This window comes from Zophobas morio, unplaced genomic scaffold (genome assembly GCF_036711695.1).
Source record: "Zophobas morio isolate AGI-343-1 ecotype UQ-CSIRO unplaced genomic scaffold, CSIRO_AGI_Zmor_V1 ptg000012l, whole genome shotgun sequence".
Classification (NCBI taxonomy): Eukaryota; Metazoa; Arthropoda; class Insecta; order Coleoptera; family Tenebrionidae; genus Zophobas; species Zophobas morio.
In genome coordinates this window covers 4089669-4107674 of record NW_026972117.1, presented here as the reverse complement: position 1 = coordinate 4107674, position 18006 = coordinate 4089669, and the positions used below count along the sequence as shown (strand labels likewise).

At 34.2% G+C, this 18006-nt stretch overlaps 2 long non-coding RNA genes across 2 annotated transcripts; both read right to left on the bottom strand.

Annotated features, from left to right (window-relative positions):
* Positions 1–207: 207 nt before the first annotated feature.
* LOC135128282 (uncharacterized) lies at positions 208–809 on the bottom strand. The gene is made up of 2 exons (XR_010280359.1): positions 621–809; positions 208–551 (listed from the first exon to the last, which is right to left on the bottom strand). It is a non-coding gene; the product is annotated as an uncharacterized LOC135128282 (long non-coding RNA).
* A 12695-nt stretch (positions 810–13504) lies between these two features.
* Positions 13505–15363, bottom strand: LOC135127650 (uncharacterized). Its single transcript, XR_010280255.1, has 4 exons — positions 15255–15363; positions 14768–15204; positions 13719–14037; positions 13505–13668 (listed from the first exon to the last, which is right to left on the bottom strand). It is a non-coding gene; the product is annotated as an uncharacterized LOC135127650 (long non-coding RNA).
* Between the last annotated feature and the right edge of the window lie 2643 nt (positions 15364–18006).

Sequence of the window (18006 nt, the reverse complement as noted above, 5' to 3'; positions counted from 1 at the left end):
GTTGGATGACAAATGATCTGACGTCATCAAATCATTGATGGGAATTATCAGACAAATTATGATGAGTGCTGTATCTCATCGAACTTTTGCCTAATATGTTTGCAAAGAAAGGTGACTACAAATTTTTGATATTTTACATCAAAAAAACGGGATTTGTTGGACTGTATTTTAGGGACCAGGAAAGTCCTGTGGAAGTAACTTTCGACCAATTTATTAAAATTTTATTTGTTATTCTATACATACGAAAATTAATACATCAAAGCTGAAGCAAGTAAAACAAGTTAAAATAAAATAATAAAACAATAACAAAAACAATCACTCTACTGATTTCAACAATTTGAATAGTGTGAATATTAGTAACTCGTTGTCATCATCTTCACCACTCTCACCGTCTTTATTATCCGAAAATAGATTTATCGAGTCCCAGTAGTAACAGAGCAGTCCGACAAGAACACCTACTATTAGTGCAACTACGAGTGCTGCAGCTATTGAGGTCCATTTGTCGGACGCTTGCTTGGATGCAGTAGGCAGACCATTTTCACATTCTAAAACTGAAATATTTAAGTGCTAAAATATCCAAAACAAGATTTCTATCAATTTCTGGTGGTCACAAAACTTACCATTATCCTGGGACGGTGAATTTAACAAAGCCATCGGGACTTCGACTACCGCAGTGACAGACTGCTCGAAATGTTTTTATATGAGATTTTATTAATTATCACTTGCAATGTTAAAGTTTATCATGTCTGTTGTATTTTTGGATCAATTAAATCGTTGCTGTTACTGAAATTTTAAATAATAATTGCGCAGTTTTTGAAGTTTTTGTCATGTTTTACATTAACAAAAACTTAATTACAATCAATATCCATTCCTAAAAATAAAAACTAAATTTTTAACTAAAAATGTGATTTCATCTACCAATTTACAATTCTGGTACGTTTACAGCACTTTTATTCTATACTAACAAGCAATCACAATAAAATCTGATAAAACAGAACGTCACAAATAACAGATCTACAAATCAAAATACCTCGCGGGGTCAAAATGTGGGCCAGGGCTTATACTTAGTAGCATATGTTTGGTTGTGAGCTACCAGCTTGTAATCTTTAGCGAGTTTCCCCTTTTCGACCCCTATTTTTATAAGCTTCTTTGTAATGTCGATCATTAGTTACATCGCTAATATTTGCTAAGATAAGACCACTTTTGGCAAATGACATACCCCCCAAACAAATAAAGGCTGGACGGGCGGGGCTAGTATTTCATAGGATAAGACTGATTTTGGCACTTTTGATAAAATTAGTTGAAGTTAGATTGGATGCATGAAATAAGAAATCAATTTTGTATTAAAGAGTATGACAATAAATAATAGTTTAAAAAACTAAAAAAACACGCTTTTATTGCTAATCGAACTAAAAACTAGAAAATAATTTTTAATGACAGAGTTTAATATTACAGTAGTAGAAGATCAAACAATCAATCATAATAAATCACCTCAAATTAAAATTATAATAAAATTTAAGTTATTAACAGAATAATTCAATTCAGAGTAAAAAGCGTGGGGTGCTTGATATTTTAAATATTACAATCATTCTATTGGCAACTATCTATGAGAGGATAGTTATGAACCGCAGTAAAATGCACCCCACGCTTTTTACTCTGAATTGAATTATTCTGTTAATAACTTAAATTTTATTATAATTTTAATTTGAGGTGATTTATTATGATTGATTGTTTGATCTTCTACTACTGTAATATTAAACTCTGTCATTAAAAATTATTTTCTAGTTTTTAGTTCGATTAGCAATAAAAGCGTGTTTTTTTAGTTTTTTAAACTATTATTTATTTTTCATTTTTTAGTCTGCGACAAATTCATAAATTGGGGAATTAATTACTTATTTAGATTTTTCTAGAAAGAACCACTCAGTGGTCTCCGTATGATCGATCAACGGGAATTAGTTCGAAATCAATCGCCCTCACGGACCAACGGGACACAATTCATCATTGTGGTTAGTTTTACCCCCCAAATAGTTAATTTTCCTCCATGTTTGTATTTCTGAATCAAAATTTGTTATCTTTATTTAAGTTGGTGAGAATTCATGATTAGATATGTTTTAATTATAATTAATTCCTTCTTTACCGACTGTAAAACCAAAGCTATGCAGAAATTGTCCTTGAAACAGAAATAATCGGTATAGATCGGTATAATCGACACGGAGAGAGATAACCGTGGTATATACTGACACAATTAAGATGCGATCAGCCATTTTATTTGCACACGTTTAGTTAATTAAAAGTCCGTTTTTGTTTTTTTCATTTAATATCCGTTATTTGTATTTTAATCAAGACTATAATTATTACAACGAAGAGTAAACCAGATACTACAGGCATGCGCAGATCGCGCGCTAGCTTTATCTCTTTTACTCCACTACACAGGATCCATAAAAGAATTTATAAATCCTGGCGGTCCTAATAAGGATAATGGGAAACTGTTATCAAATTATTGCATTGTCATCGATCCTTGAGACGTGTGCAAAGTTTCAAGATGATCAGACTTTTAGAAACCGATGAAAATTAAGCTCAAAGATTCCGTTACATACAACCCAAGCTAATAAAAGCGTGATAAAAAAGTTACGATTGGTGCCGTTTTTTACTTAAGAACATAATTAGCCCCGCCCACCCGCCCTGTCTCGTTTTCAGTGATTGATTTTATTCGATCTGAATGAAATGAATGTTCTTAAACTGAACTGAAATCAAAATAGTCGTTAAAATGAGAAGGAGGGAAGGGGGTAGGCGGGACTGGAGCTAGACCTTGTTAAGAAAAGATTGATTTTGGCAAATGTCATTTCTTCCAAGAAAATAAAGTGTGGGTGGGCGGGGCTAATATTTGCTAAGATAAGACCAACTTTGGCAAATGACAAACAAATAAAGGATGGACGGGCGGGGCTAGTATTTCATAGGATAAGACTGATTTTGGCACTTTTGATGTTTTCGATCATTTTTCAACTATATCCGATAATAATTAGTTGAAGTTAGATTGGATGCATGAAATAAGAAATCAATTTTGTAGCAAAGAGTATGACAAAAAAGTTACGATTAGTGCCGTTTTTTACTTAAGAACATAATTAGCCCCTCCCACCCACCCTGTCTCGTTTTCAGTGATTGATTTTATTCGATCTGAATGAAATGAATGTTCTTACACTGAACTGAAATCAAAATAGTCGTTAAAATGAGAAGGAGGGAAGGGGGTAGGCGGGACTGGAGCTAGACCTTGTTAAGATAAGATTGACTTTGGCAAATGTCATTTCTTCCAAGAAAATAAAGGGTGGGTGGGCGGGGCTAATATTTGCTAAGATAAGACCAACTTTGGCAAATGACAAACAAATAAAGGATGGACGGGCGGGGCTAGTATTTCATAGGATAAGACTGATTTTGGCACTTTTGATGTTTTCGATCATTTTTCAACTATATCCGATAATTAGTTGAAGTTAGATTGGATGCATGAAATAAGAAATCAATTTTGTAGCAAAGAGTATGACAAAAAAGTTACGATTAGTGCCGTTTTTTACTTAAGAACATAATTAGCCCCTCCCACCCACCCTGTCTCGTTTTCAGTGATTGATTTTATTCGATCTGAATGAAATGAATGTTCTTACACTGAACTGAAATCAAAATAGTCGTTAAAATGAGAAGGAGGGAAGGGGGTAGGCGGGACTGGAGCTAGACCTTGTTAAGATAAGATTGACTTTGGCAAATGTCATTTCTTCCAAGAAAATAAAGGGTGGGTGGGCGGGGCTAATATTTGCTAAGATAAGACCAACTTTGGCAAATGACAAACAAATAAAGGATGGACGGGCGGGGCTGGTATTTCATAGATAAGACTGATTTTGGCACTTTTGATGTTTTCGATCATTTTTCAACTATATCCGAAAATTAGTTGAAGTTAGATTGGATGCATGAAATAAGAAATCAACTTTGTATCAAAGAGTATGACAAAAAAGTTAGGATTAGTGCCGTTTTTTACTTAAGAACATAATTAGCCCCGCCCACCCACCCTGTCTCGTTTTCAGTGATTGATTTTATTCGATCTGAATGAAATTAATGTTCTTATACACTGAACTGAAATCAAAATAGTCGTTAAAATGAGAAGGAGGGAAGGGGGTAGGCGGGACTGGAGCTAGACCTTGTTAAGATAAGATTGACTTTGGCAAATGTCATTTCTTCCAAGAAAATAAAGGGTCGGTGGGGGGGGCTAATATTTGCTAAGATACGACTTCTATGGTTTACTAGTTACCTTGATAATCGATCTCAGATTGTGAAATTCAAAAATTGCTTCTCGTCTTCGCAGATTATTACCTCTGGGGTCAATTCTCGGGCCTTTGCTCTTTTCCATTTATATAAATGATGTGTCTAATATACTCAAATGTAATTTTAGCCTGTTTGCTGATGATTTAAAAATATTTAAAACTATTAGGGATAGTAACGATATGTTTTTACTGCAAAGCGACTTAGATTCTCTCTCATTGTGGTGTAAGGATAACTTAATGAAATTAAATTATAGTAAATGTCAAGTAATATGTTTTAGTCGTAAAATTCTGGCATCAATTCCGTGTTATGCTATTGACAACAATTCCTTAAAAGTTGTTTCTTCCGTAAAAGACCTTGGTATCATTTTAGACAGCAAATTATCCTTTGTCTTGCATTGCGAATATATTGTTTCAAAAGCTAATAAAGTATTAGGGTGTATAAAGAGATACTGTCATGATTTTAATGATATTCGTACTTGTCTAGTATTATATTCATCATTGGTCCGTTCAGTTTTGGAATATGGGTGCATACTGTGGGATCCTATATATCAGATACATAAGAATAGAATTGAACGCATTCAAAATAAGTTTGTCAAATCTATTTTGTTCAAATTACCACTTAAGGTCTCTCATTCTACTAGTCTTAGTAAATCTTATTTGGGTTTGTCTTTATTAAGTGTACGTCGTGATTTTTACAAAATTTGTTTTATGTATAAACTTTTAAACAATATGTGCGATTCTGACATTCTTAATTCTATTAACTTCTATGTTCCTCAGTTCAATGTTAGACAAGCTCCCTTGTTCTACATTAAATTCAATTATACAAATTATTTGTTGTTTTCACCACTTAATAATATATTATTTACTTGTAATTCTATTTATAGCAGAATTGATTTTTATTCAGATACTTTTCCTAAATTTCAAACTAAGTTAAGGCAAATCTTATTTTAAAAATATTGTAACATTCTCATGTGATTTTATTATTTTTTCTTTGTATTGTTTAAGGATATTTTTCCGTCAATAAAGTAAGTAAGTAAGTAAGACTAACTTTGGTAAATGACATACCTTCTTAGAAAATAGAGGGTGGGCGGGCCGGGCTAGTATTTGATAGGATAAGACTGATTTTGGCAAGTTTGACATTTTCGACCATTTTTCTGCTATGTCCGAAAATTCGTTGAACTTAGGTCAGGTGCATGAAAAAGAAATCAATTTTGTAGCAAATATTATAACAAAACAAGTTACAATTAGCGCTATTTTTTACTTTTTCACATTCTAAATTCTATTATTAGTTTCCACTCCTACTCGACAGAAAGATATAATTAGCCCCGCCCACCCAGCCTGTCTCCTTTTCAGTGATTGATTTTATTCGGTCTGAATGATATGAATGTTCTTGTATTGACCAGAAATAAAAATAGTCGTTAAAATGAGAAGAGGGGGGTGGGCGGGGCTAGTCCTTGTTAAGATAAGATTGATTTTGGTAAATGTCATTCCTTCCAAGAAAATAACGGGTGGGCGGGGCTAATATTTGCCAAGATAAGACTAACTTTGGCAAATGACATGTCCTCTAAGAAAAAAGAGGGTGGGCGGGCGGGGCTAGTATTTGATAAGATAGAATTGATTTTGGCACTTTTGACATTTTCGACCATTTTTCAACCATATCCGAAAATTAGATGACGTTAGGTCAGATGCATTAAATAAGAAATCAATTTTGTAATAAATAGTATAACAAAAAAAGTTGCGATTAGCGCCGTTTTTTACTTTTTCACATCCTAGATTCTAATTTTAGTTTCCACTCCCACTGGCGAGAAAAAACATAATTAGTCCCACCCACCCACCCCGTCTCCTTTTCAGTGATTGATTTTATTCGGTCTGAACGACATGCATATTCTTATACTGAATTGAAATCAAAATAGTCGTTAGAATAACAAAAGGGCGGGTGGGCGTGGCTAATATTTGCTAAGATACGACTAACTTTGGCAAATGACATATTCTCTAAGAAAATTAAGTGTAGGCGGGCAGAGGTAGTATTTGATAGGATAGGACTGATTTTGGTACTTTTGACATTTTCGACCATTTTTCAACTATATCCGAAAATTAGTTGAAGTTATGTCAGATGCATGAAAGTAAGAAATCAATTTTATAGCAAGTAAGTTACAATTAGCGCCGTTTTTTACTTTTCTAGATCCTAGATTCCATTATTAATTTCCACTCTCACTCGACAGAAAAACATAATTAGCCCCGCCCACCCACCCTGTCTCCTTTTCAATGATTAATTTTATTCTCTTCTCATTCTATCTGAATGAAATGAATGTTCTTATACTGAACAGAAATAAAAATAACATTAAAATGAGAAGTGGAGGTGTGGGATGGGCGGGGCTAGTCCTTGTTAAGATCAGATTGATTTTGGCAAAGGTCATACTTTCCAAGAAAATAGAGGGTGGGTGGGCGGGGCTAACACTTGTTGAGATAAGACTAACTTTGGCAAATATACCCTCTAAGAAAATAGAGGGTGGGCGAACGGGGCTAATATTTGATAGGATAAGACTGATTTTGCCACTTTTGATATTTTCGACCATTTTTCAACTATATCCGAAAATTAGTTGAAGTTAAGTCAGTTGCATGAAATAAGAAATAATTTTTATAGCAAATAGTATGACAAAAAAAGTTACGATTAGTGCCATTTTTTACTTAAGAACATAATTAGCCCCGCCCACCCACCCTGTCTCGTTTTCAGTGATTGATTTTATTCGATTTGAATGAAATGAATGTTTGTATACTGAACTGAAACCAAAATAGTCGTTAAAATGAGAAGGAGAGAAGGGGGTAGACGGGGCTCGGGCTAGTCTTTGTTAAGATAAGATAGACTTTGGCAAATGTCATTCCTTCCAAGAAAATGAAGGGTGGGTGGGCGGGAATAATATTTGCTAAGATAAGACCAACTTTGGCAAATGACATATCCCCTAAACAAATAAAAGATGGACGGGCGGGGCTAGTATTTCATAGGGTAAGACTGATTTTGGCACTTTTGATATTTTCGATCATTTTTCAACTATATCCGAAAATTAGTTGAAGTTAGATTGGATGCATGAAATAAGAAATCAATTTTGTAGCAAAGAGTATGACAAAAAAGTTACGATTAGTGCCGTTTTTTACTTAAGAACATATTTAGCCTCGCCCACCCACCCTGTCTCGTTTTCAGTGATTGATTTTATTTGATCTGAATGGATGGAATGTTTTTATACTGAACTGAAATCAAAATAGTCGTTAAAATGAGAAGGAGTGAAGGGGGTAGGCGGGACTGGAGCTAGTCCTTGTTAAGATAATATTGACTTTGGCAAATGTCATTTCTTCCAAGAAAATAAAGGGCGGGTGGGTGGGGCTAATATTTGCTAAGATACGACTAACTTTGGTAAATGACATACCTTCTTAGAAATTGAGTGTATATATCCGAAAATTAGTTGAAGTTAGGTCAGATGTATGAAATAAAAAATCAATTTTGTAACAAATAGTATAACAAAAAAAAGCTACGATTAGCGCCCTTTTTTAATTTTTCATATCCTAGATTCTACTATTAGTTTCCACTCCCACTGTAGAGAAAGATATAATTAGCCCCGCCCACCCACCCTGTCTCCTTTTCAGTGATTGATTTTATTCGATCTGAATGAAATGAATTTTCTTATACTGACCAGAAATAAAAATAGTCGTTAAAATGAGAAGATTGGAGGTGGGCGGGGCTAGTCCTTGTTAAGATAAGATTGATTTTGGCAAATGTCATTCCTTCCAAGAAAATAGAGGGCGGGTGGGCGGGGCTAATACTTGTTAAGATAAGACTAACTTTGGCAGATGACATACTCTCTAAACAAATAAAGGATTGGCGGGCGGGGCTAGTATTTGATAGGATAAGACTGATTTTGGTACTTTTGACATTTTCGACCATTTTTCAACTATATCGGAAAATTAGTTGAAGTTAGGTCAGATGCATGAAAGTAAGAAATCAATTTTGTAGCAAGTAAGTTACAATTAGCGTTGTTTTTTACTTTTCTAGATCCTAGATTCTATTATTAGTTTCCACTCCCACTCGAGAGAAAATCATAATTAGCCCCGCCCACCCTGTCTCCTTTTCAGTGATTAATTTTATTCTCTTCTCATTCTATTTGAATAAAATGAATGTTCTTATATTGAACAGAAATAAAAATAACATTATTATGAGAACGGGAAGATTGATTTTGGCAAAGGTCATACCTTCCAAGAAAGTAGAGGGTGGGTGGGCGGGGCTAGTACTTAATAATATTTGATAGGATTAGGATTGATTTTGGCAAGTTTGACATTTTCGACCATGTTTCCGCCATGTCCGAAAATTAGTTGAAGTTAAGTCCGGTGCATGAAATAAGAAATCAATATTGTATCACTTTGGATAGGTACAGTGTAGTACTATTGATAACAGTATTGCATTCCCAAATTTTCGGGAAAACATAGTGAACCGTTTCCGATTTAATCAAAAAAATAAGTTGACTCTTTCATTAATTTTGATGAGTCACCCTAGATAAGAAATTTAAAAACTTTTGATGCAATTATAAATCACAAGTATAGACTCATCATAATTTGCATATTTTGGATAGGATTTATTCGGAAATATTTTGCTTAACGGTTTACCATGATTACGATTACCTTAAAATACTTAGAAGATTTGAGGGAATTCAGTTTTGCAGTTTCAAATTTATATTGCAAAGTACTGTTATTCGATTTGGAATTTTTTGCAAAAAGTTTGGGTGTTTAGGGTGAAAAGTCGACACGGATTCACATACCACAAGTGCAGGAGTGTCTTATTCTATGAAATTAAAAAAAACATTATTATAAATTTTGAACGTGACGTCATACCATTATTTATAACCATATTTAACCCGAAGATTCTTTCAAAAACTAATCACGATTTTCGAATTTTAAAATTACAGTTTGCTTCCCACATCAAAATGTGGTTAAAATTTTTGTGAGTTTAATTAGTTGTAGCTTTTAACCGGCTGATGATGACGATTTTTACACATATATGGAATAGACTTAGAACTTTTTTAACCTTTTCGGACGGACTTCCACCTGCTGGAAGATATTCTTCTTGTTTATTAATGTTTAAAATTATTCCCTTCTAAACAGTTAGCAGAAATTTGGATCCGTGACCATTAACACCCTGTAAGAAAATACTAACAAAACCTTGATTAAGGTACATATATTTGTGGACTGATTTATAACTCTGAGCAGATATTTACAATGCCCTCGTATTAAAATCAGAGTTTTAACAAATTTCGTAACAAATACATTTTCACGTACAATATCTACTTCTAAGATTACGAAGTAAGTACGTAACTAAAAATTATTTACCACCTACCAATTTACAACACTAGGTACGTTTAGAGCACATTTTTATGACTAGCACTTCCGCGTTCGTTGACTTTTAGTCTATACCAACAAGCAATCACAATAAAATCTGATAAAACAGAACGTCACAAATAAGAGATCTACAAATCAAAATACCTCGCGGGGTCAAAATGTGGCCAGTTTTTGATCACTTCGTAAACATGTGGGCCAGGGCTTATAGTAGCATATGTTTGGTTGTGAGCTACCAGCTTGTAATCTTTAGCGAGTTTCCCCTTTTCGACCCCTATATAAGCTTCTTTGTAATGTCGATCATTAGTTACATCGCTAATATTTGCTAAGATAAGACCACTTTTGGCAAATGACATACCCCCCAAACAAATAAAGGCTGGACGGGCGGGGCTAGTATTTCATAGGATCAGACTGATTTTTGGCACTTTTGATAAAATTAGTTGAAGTTAGATTGGATGCATGAAATAAGAAATCAATTTTGTATCAAAGAGTATGACAAAAAAGTTACTATTAGTGCCGTTTTTTACTTAAGAACATAATTAGCCCCGCCCACCCACCCTGTCTCGTTTTCAGTGATTGATTTTATTTGATCTGAATGGATGGAATGTTTTTATACTGAACTGAAATCAAAATAGTCGTTAAAATGAGAAGGAGTGAAGGGGGTAGGCGGGACTGGAGCTAGTCCTTGTTAAGATAATATTGACTTTGGCAAATGTCATTTCTTCCAAGAAAATAAAGGGCGGGTGGGTGGGGCTAATATTTGCTAAGATACGACTAACTTTGGTAAATGACATACCTTCTTAGAAAATAGAGGGTGGGCGGGCGGGGCTAGTGTTTGATAGGATAAGACTGATTTTGGCAAGTTTGACATTTTCGACCATTTTTCTGCTATGTCCGAAAATTAGTTGAAGTTAGGGCAGGTGCATGAAAAAGAAATCAATTTTGTAGCAAATATTATAACAAAACAAGTTACGATTAGCGCTATTTTTTACTTTTTCACATTCTAAATTCTATTATTAGTTTCCACTCCCACTCGACAGAAAGACGTAATTAGCCCCGCCCACCCACCCTGTCTCCTTTTCAGTGATTCATTTTATCTAATCTGAATGAAGTGAATGATCTTATACTGAACAAAAAAAAATAATCATTATAATGGGAGGAAGGAGTGGATGGGCGGGGCTAGTACTTGTTAAGATTTTGGCAAATGTCATAGCTTCCAAAAAAATAGAGGGCGGGTGGGTGGGGTTAATACTTGCTAAGATAAGACTAACTTTGGCAAATGACATACCCTCTAAGAAATTGAGTGTGGGCGGGCGGGGCTAGTATTTGACAGGATAAGACTGATTTTGGCACTTTTGACATTTTCGACCATTTTTCAACTATATCCGAAAATTAGTTGAAGTTAGGTCAGATATATGAAATAAAAAATCAATTTTGTAACAAATAGTATAACAAAAAAAAGCTACGATTAGCGCCCTTTTTTAATTTTTCATATCCTAGATTCTACTATTAGTTTCCACTCCCACTGTAGAGAAAGATATAATTAGCCCCGCCCACCCAGCCTGTCTCCTTTTCAGTGATTGATTTTATTCGATCTGAATGAAATGAATTTTCTTATACTGACCAGAAATAAAAATAGTCGTTAAAATGAGAAGATTGGAGGTGGGCGGGGCTAGTCCTTGTTAAGATAAGATTGATTTTGGCGAATGTCATTCCTTCCAAGAAAATAGAGGGCGGGTGGGCGGGGCTAATACTTGTTAAGGTAAGACTAACTTTGGCAGATGACATACCCTCTAAGCAAATAACGGATGGGTGGGCGGGGCTAGTATTTGATAGGATAAGACTGATTTTGGTACTTTTGACATTTTCGACCATTTTTCAACTATATCGAAAAATTAGTTGAAGTTAGGTCAGATGCATGAAAGTAAGAAATCAATTTTGTAGCAAGTAAGTTACAATTAGCGTTGTTTTTTACTTTTCTAGATCCTAGATTCTATTATTAGTTTCCACTCCCACTCGACAGAAAAACATAATTAGCCCCGCCCACCCACCCTGTCTCCTTTTCAGTGATTAATTTTATTCTCTTCTCATTCTATTTGAATGAAATGAATGTTCTTATACTGAACAGAAATAAAAATAACATTATTATGAGAAGTGGGGGGGGGGGGGGTGAGCGGGGCTAGTCCTTGTTAAGATAAGATTGATTTTGGCAAAGGTCATACCTTCCAAGAAAGTAGAGGGTGGGTGGGCGGGGCTAGTACTTAATAATATTTGATAGGATAGGATTGATTTTGGCAAGTTTGACATTTTCGAGCATGTGCATGAAATAAGAAATCAATATTGTATCACTTTGCATAGGTACAGTGTAGTACTAATGATAACAGTATTGCATTCCCAAATTTTCGGGAAAACATAGTGAACCGTTTGCGATTTAATCAAAAAAATAAGTTGACTCTTTCATTAATTTTGATGAGTCACCCTAGATAAGAAATTTAAAAACTTTTGATGCAATGATAAATCACAAGTATAGATTCATCATAATTTGTATATTTTGGATAGAATTTTTTCGGAAAAATTTTGCTTAACCGTTTACCATGATTACGATTACCTTAAAATACTTAGAAGATTTGAGGGAATTCAGTTTTGCAGTTTCAAATTTATATTGCAAAGTACTGTTATTCGATTTGGAATTTTTTGCAAAAAGTCTGGGTGTTTAGGGTGAAAAGTCGACACGGATTCACACACCACAAGTGCAGGAGTGTCTTATCCTATGAAATTAAAAAAAACATTATTATAAATTTTGAACATGACGTCATACCATTATTTAACCATATTTAACCCGAAGATTCTTTCAAAAACTAATCACGATTTTCGAATTTTAAAATTACAGTTTGCTTCCCACATCAAAATGTGGTAAAAATTTTTGTGAGTTTAATTAGTTGTAGCTTTTAACCGGCTGATGATGACGATTTTTACACATATATGGAATAGACTTAGAACTTTTTTAACCTTTTCGGACGGACTTCCACCTGCTGGAAGATATTCTTCTTGTTTATTAATGTTTAAAATTATTCCCTTCTAAACAATTAGCAGAAATTTGGATCCGTGACCATTAACACCCTGTAAGAAAAACCTTGATTAAGGTACATATATTTGTGGACTGATTTATAACTCTGAGCAGATATTTACAATGCCCTCGTATTAAAATCAGAGTTTTAACAAATTTCGTAACAAATACATTTTCACGTACAATATCTACTTCTAAGATTACGAACTGAGTACGTAACTAAAAATTATTTACCACCTACCAATTTACAACACTAGGTACGTTTACAGCACATTTTTATGACTAGCACTTCCGCGTTCGTTGACTTTTAGTCTATACCAACAAGCAATCACAATAAAATCTGATAAAACAGAACGTCACAAATAACAGATCTACAAATCAAAGTACCTCGCGGGGTCAAAATGTGGCCAGTTTTTGATCACTTCGTAAACATGTGGGCCAGGGCTTATAGTAGGAAATGTTTGGTTGTGAGCCACCAGCTTGTAATCTTTAGCGAGTTTCCCCTTTTCAACCCCTATGTTTATAAGCTTCTTCGTAATGTCGATCATTTCGGGCGTTAAGTAATCAAAAACGTAATGTCCTATAAAACTGATTGTGATGGAATCTGATTGTTCGGCGTTTTTCATATCCCACCCTCTTCCCACGTACGCATTGCCGTCTCCTCCTACCACAAAATTGTACCTTATATCAGGACTCGCTCCTGTGCCGACATGTTGAATTTGGAGAGATCGAATTCTGGTACTACATGCATTCATGAAAAGTGTGACACTGTGGAGTAACAGTATGCATTGTAATAACAAAATTTGTTGGATGTTCAAGAATGAGAGGTGTAGACCAATTCAAAGACGCTCGTCCACCCCATTTGTCCTTCTCAATGATGATCCTCCAGTTATAAGAGTGTCGTCAGCTACTGACGTTCTGTAAACAAATCTGTCAAATGCAACAAATTGACCAAAAATTTAATATACTTTGTCAGGCTTGGTTTTATCCATTGCCTTTAACTTCTTTATTTCTTATTAACATCATCACAAGAATAGTTCCAGAACACACTATAACAATGGCTCCGACAGCGTACATGCTTAAAAGTCGATTGGATGCGTACATTTAACCTAAGTATGTATTAAATATTGTTATAATGTATTGTAAAATTTATTCTTTATTACAGTTCCGTGATAATAAAATAATAACAATTAATAGCTACTAATGCAACAATTGCGATTATTACAAATATTTTCATGGAGTTTTCGCATGTGCACTGGGGTGGACGAGAGTTGCCAGACTCTGAAACTGAAAGGAATAAGTTGCATGCAATTAGTGGTTAAGAGAAATTAAGTATAAGTAAAATAAAACCATTATGTTTTGAAGGTGAAGTCAGTAAATCCATTTGAATTTCAGTTGCCATTTTAGTAACGTGGTTAAGCGGATATTTATTTCTAAACAAGCATAACTAAAGTGAAACCTGACCAGAATGTGGTATTTGCGCATTTTTTAAATTATTAACAGCAGTGTTAAAGTTTATCGTCTGTGTTGTTATTTTTTGATAAATTTTCAGGATTCAGCGAAACTCACTTCTACTTCCTTTATTTTTAATAAAAACATTTTGTAAGCACATTTAGTACTTTATAATCTAGTGGTTGATAACACACAATAAGCATAAAACACCACTTCCCGTTTCCACGATGATGTTTATTTGACTGATAACAACTTCCACATTCTTAAAATGGATCAATGTTTACATGAAATTTCGAATATTAGCGACTCACTATTTTCAAACTTTCGAATGAGCAGTTATTAAATGCCAATTATAACTTTAGAAAAACTATTCAGCATTTTTAAAATAATTAGTCCTAGTTTTAATTTCACACTTACAACCCTATAATAATAATTTAAACTGCAACGCGAATCTACTAAAATACTCAAAAATTACCTTATAAATGTGCCACAAACTCACCAGGTTACTACAATTTATTGTAGGTTTGCTCTTTTGGTAAAATTTAACAAACAAAATGCGACATACCAGTTTTAAAACGTAAGTGGCTTCGAACACCATACACGTCTTTTCTGTTCGACTAACTACGGTTTTCTGCTCGTCTGTGGAGAATGGTGTCCACACTATCAGCACAAATTTTTGTAAAGCCCCATGACGCATGGTGTTTTTTCTACATTACTGAAAGGATTTATTTTTTAAAAAACCAGAAAACAAGAAATTTTAATATAATAAAACAACAAAACAAATATGCCTTATTAATTAAACTAGTGCTTTGATGAATCTGTGTAGAAAGTATATTATTAGTTCTTTTCCGACGTTGTCATCTTGATCCGTGGATGAATTTGTCCAGTAGTAGCAGAGTAGTCCGACAAAAATTCCTATTAATAAGGCTACTGCAACTACTGTAATCCATTTGTCGTATGTGTGTGTGGGTGTAGTGGAAACACCATTTTCGCAGTCTAAAACTGAAATAAGACCAAGATTGCTATTAATTTTTGACGGTGTGAAAGCTTACTGTTTTCTTGGGAAGTTGAATTTAGTGAAGCCATTGGTACTCCAGTGACTACAAAGCAACTAGATTGATCGAGACAGTTTTCTAATTATCACTTGCAATGTTAAAGTTTATCATGGCTGTTGTATTTTGGGATTGATTAAATCATTGCTGTTATTGTAATTTTAAATAAAAATTGCGCAGTTTGTGGAAGTTTGTTTCGTTTTAAATCGTCGAATGGACCGATTGTTGTAAAATTTTATGTGTGTACTAGGATTGTCGTGTAAGACGCTAATAAAAATTTGGCTAATTATCACCACTGAAGTCATCTCCAAAAGTTACATTAGTAATGTTACGTAAATTTTATAAAATAAGATACTCCCGAACTCGTAGTTTATGAGTCCGTGTTGAATTTTACCTTAGACACCAAGGGAATAAAATCGATTTCGAATTTTCAAGTTTTCCTTTTTCGAATTTTCGATTTCAGAATTTTCTGTACTTCGATTCTTCGAAATCTTGATTTGCAAAATTTTGAATATTCCCCGATTTTTTTTTTATTTTTTTAAAAACAGGACAAGCGCCTCTAGAGATTCTTGGACATTCTTAAATAAAAGTACTAGATGTCTCCAGATTCATTTCAAACTCTTTCAAAAACAAAGAACACCAGAAATAGTTAAAATTCTTTTACATATTTAAAAAACACAAAGTGAAATACAGATTTTCGACTTTCTTAAAAAAACTGCTAAGTGATTCTTTAAACTCTTGACAAGCAAGATTTTCAAACGCTTTCAAAAACAAAATGACAAGGGTTCCCTGAGTTTTTTCAAATTCTTTCAAAGAGAAAACAGCACGAGGGATTCCGAAGATTCGTTAGTATTCTAAAACAGACTCTTAAGATAATTTTAAAGTCATCAAAAAATTTAAAAAACACGGATCCAAGTCAAATATAAAACCCAAGAACCCCCAAACATTATTTTATATTCTAAAAAATTGGTCGAAAGTTGTTTCGACAGAGCTTCCTTCAGACGGAAAGGGGAGATCTATTTCGTACTCTAGTAGAGGTTATGAAACGTCGAGAAAACGTAAAACAAGAGAGTTCTGTTACGCTCGGGAAGTAAAAATTACGATTAACGCTTTTTTTTACTTTTTTCACATTCTAGATTCTATTAGTTCCCACTCCCACTCGACAGGAAGATATAATTAGCCCCGCCCACCCACACTGTCTCCTTTTCAGTAATTGATTTTATTCGATCTGAATGAAATGAATGTTCTTATATTGAACTGAAATCAAAATAGTCGTTAAAATGATAAGAAGAGGTGGAGGGCGGGGCTAGTCCTTGTTAACATAAGATTGATTTTGGCAAATGTCATTGCTTCCAAGAAAATAGAGGGCGGGTGGGCGGGGCTAATATTTGCTAAGATAAGATTAACTTTGGCAAATGACATATCCCCTAAACAAATAAAGGATGGACGAGCGGGGCCAGTATATACTTCATAGGATAAGACTGATTTTGGTACTTTTGACATTTTCGACCATTTTTCAGCTATATCTGAAAATTAGTTAAGTTAGGTCAGATCCATGAAATAAGAATTCAATTTTGTAACAAATAATATGACAAAAAAAAGTTACGATTTGCGCCCTTTTTTAATTTTTTACATCCTAGATTCTATTAATAGTTTCCACTCCCACTCGACAGAAGAACATAATTAGCCCCGCCCACCCACCCTGTCTCCTTTTTAGTGATTGATTTTATTCGGTCTGAATGAAATGAATGTTCTTATACTGAACAGAAATAAAAATAGTCGTTAAAATGAGAAGAAGGGTGGGTAGGCGGGGCTGGGACTAGACCTTGTTAAGATAAGATTAATCTTGGCAGATGTCATTCCTTCCAAGACAATGAAGGGTGGGTGGGCGGGGCTAATATTTGCTAAGATAAGACTAACTTTGACAAATGACATGTCCCCTAAACAAATAAAGGATGGACGAGCGGAGCTAGTATTTGATAGGGATAAGACTGATTTTGGCAAGTTTGACATTTTCGACCATTTTTCTGCTATGTCCGAAAATTAGTTGAAGTTAGGTCAGGTGCATGAATAAGAAATCAATTTTGTAGCAAATAGTATAACAAAACAAGTTACGATTAGCGCTACTTTTTACTTTTTCACATTCTAGATCCTATTATTAATTTCCACTCCCACTTGACAGAAAAACATAATTAGCCCCGCCCACCCACCCTGTCTCCTTTTCAGAGATTGATTTTATTCGATCTGAATGAAATGAATGTTCTTATACTGAACTGAAATAAAAATAGTCTTTCAAATGAGAAGAGGGAAGGGCGAGGCTAATCCTTGTTAAGATAAGATTGATTTTGGCAGATGTCATTCCTTCCAAGAAAATGAAGGGTGGGTGGGCGGAGCTAATATTTGCTAAGATAAGACCAATTTTGGCAAATGACATATCCCCTAAACAAATAAAGGGTGGACAGGCGGGGCTGGTATTTCATAGGATAAGGCTGATTTTGGTACTTTTCACATTTTCGATCATTTTTCAACTATATCCGAAAATTACTTGAAGTTCGATCAGATGCATGAAATAAGAAATCAATTTTGTAACAAATAGTATGCCAAAAAAGTAACGATTAGTGCCGTTTTTTACTTAAGAAAAGAATTAGCTCCGCCCACCCACCCTGTCTCGTTTTCAGTGATTGATTTTATTCGATCTGAATGAAATGAATCTTCTTATATTGAACTGAAATCAAAATAGTCGTTAAAATGA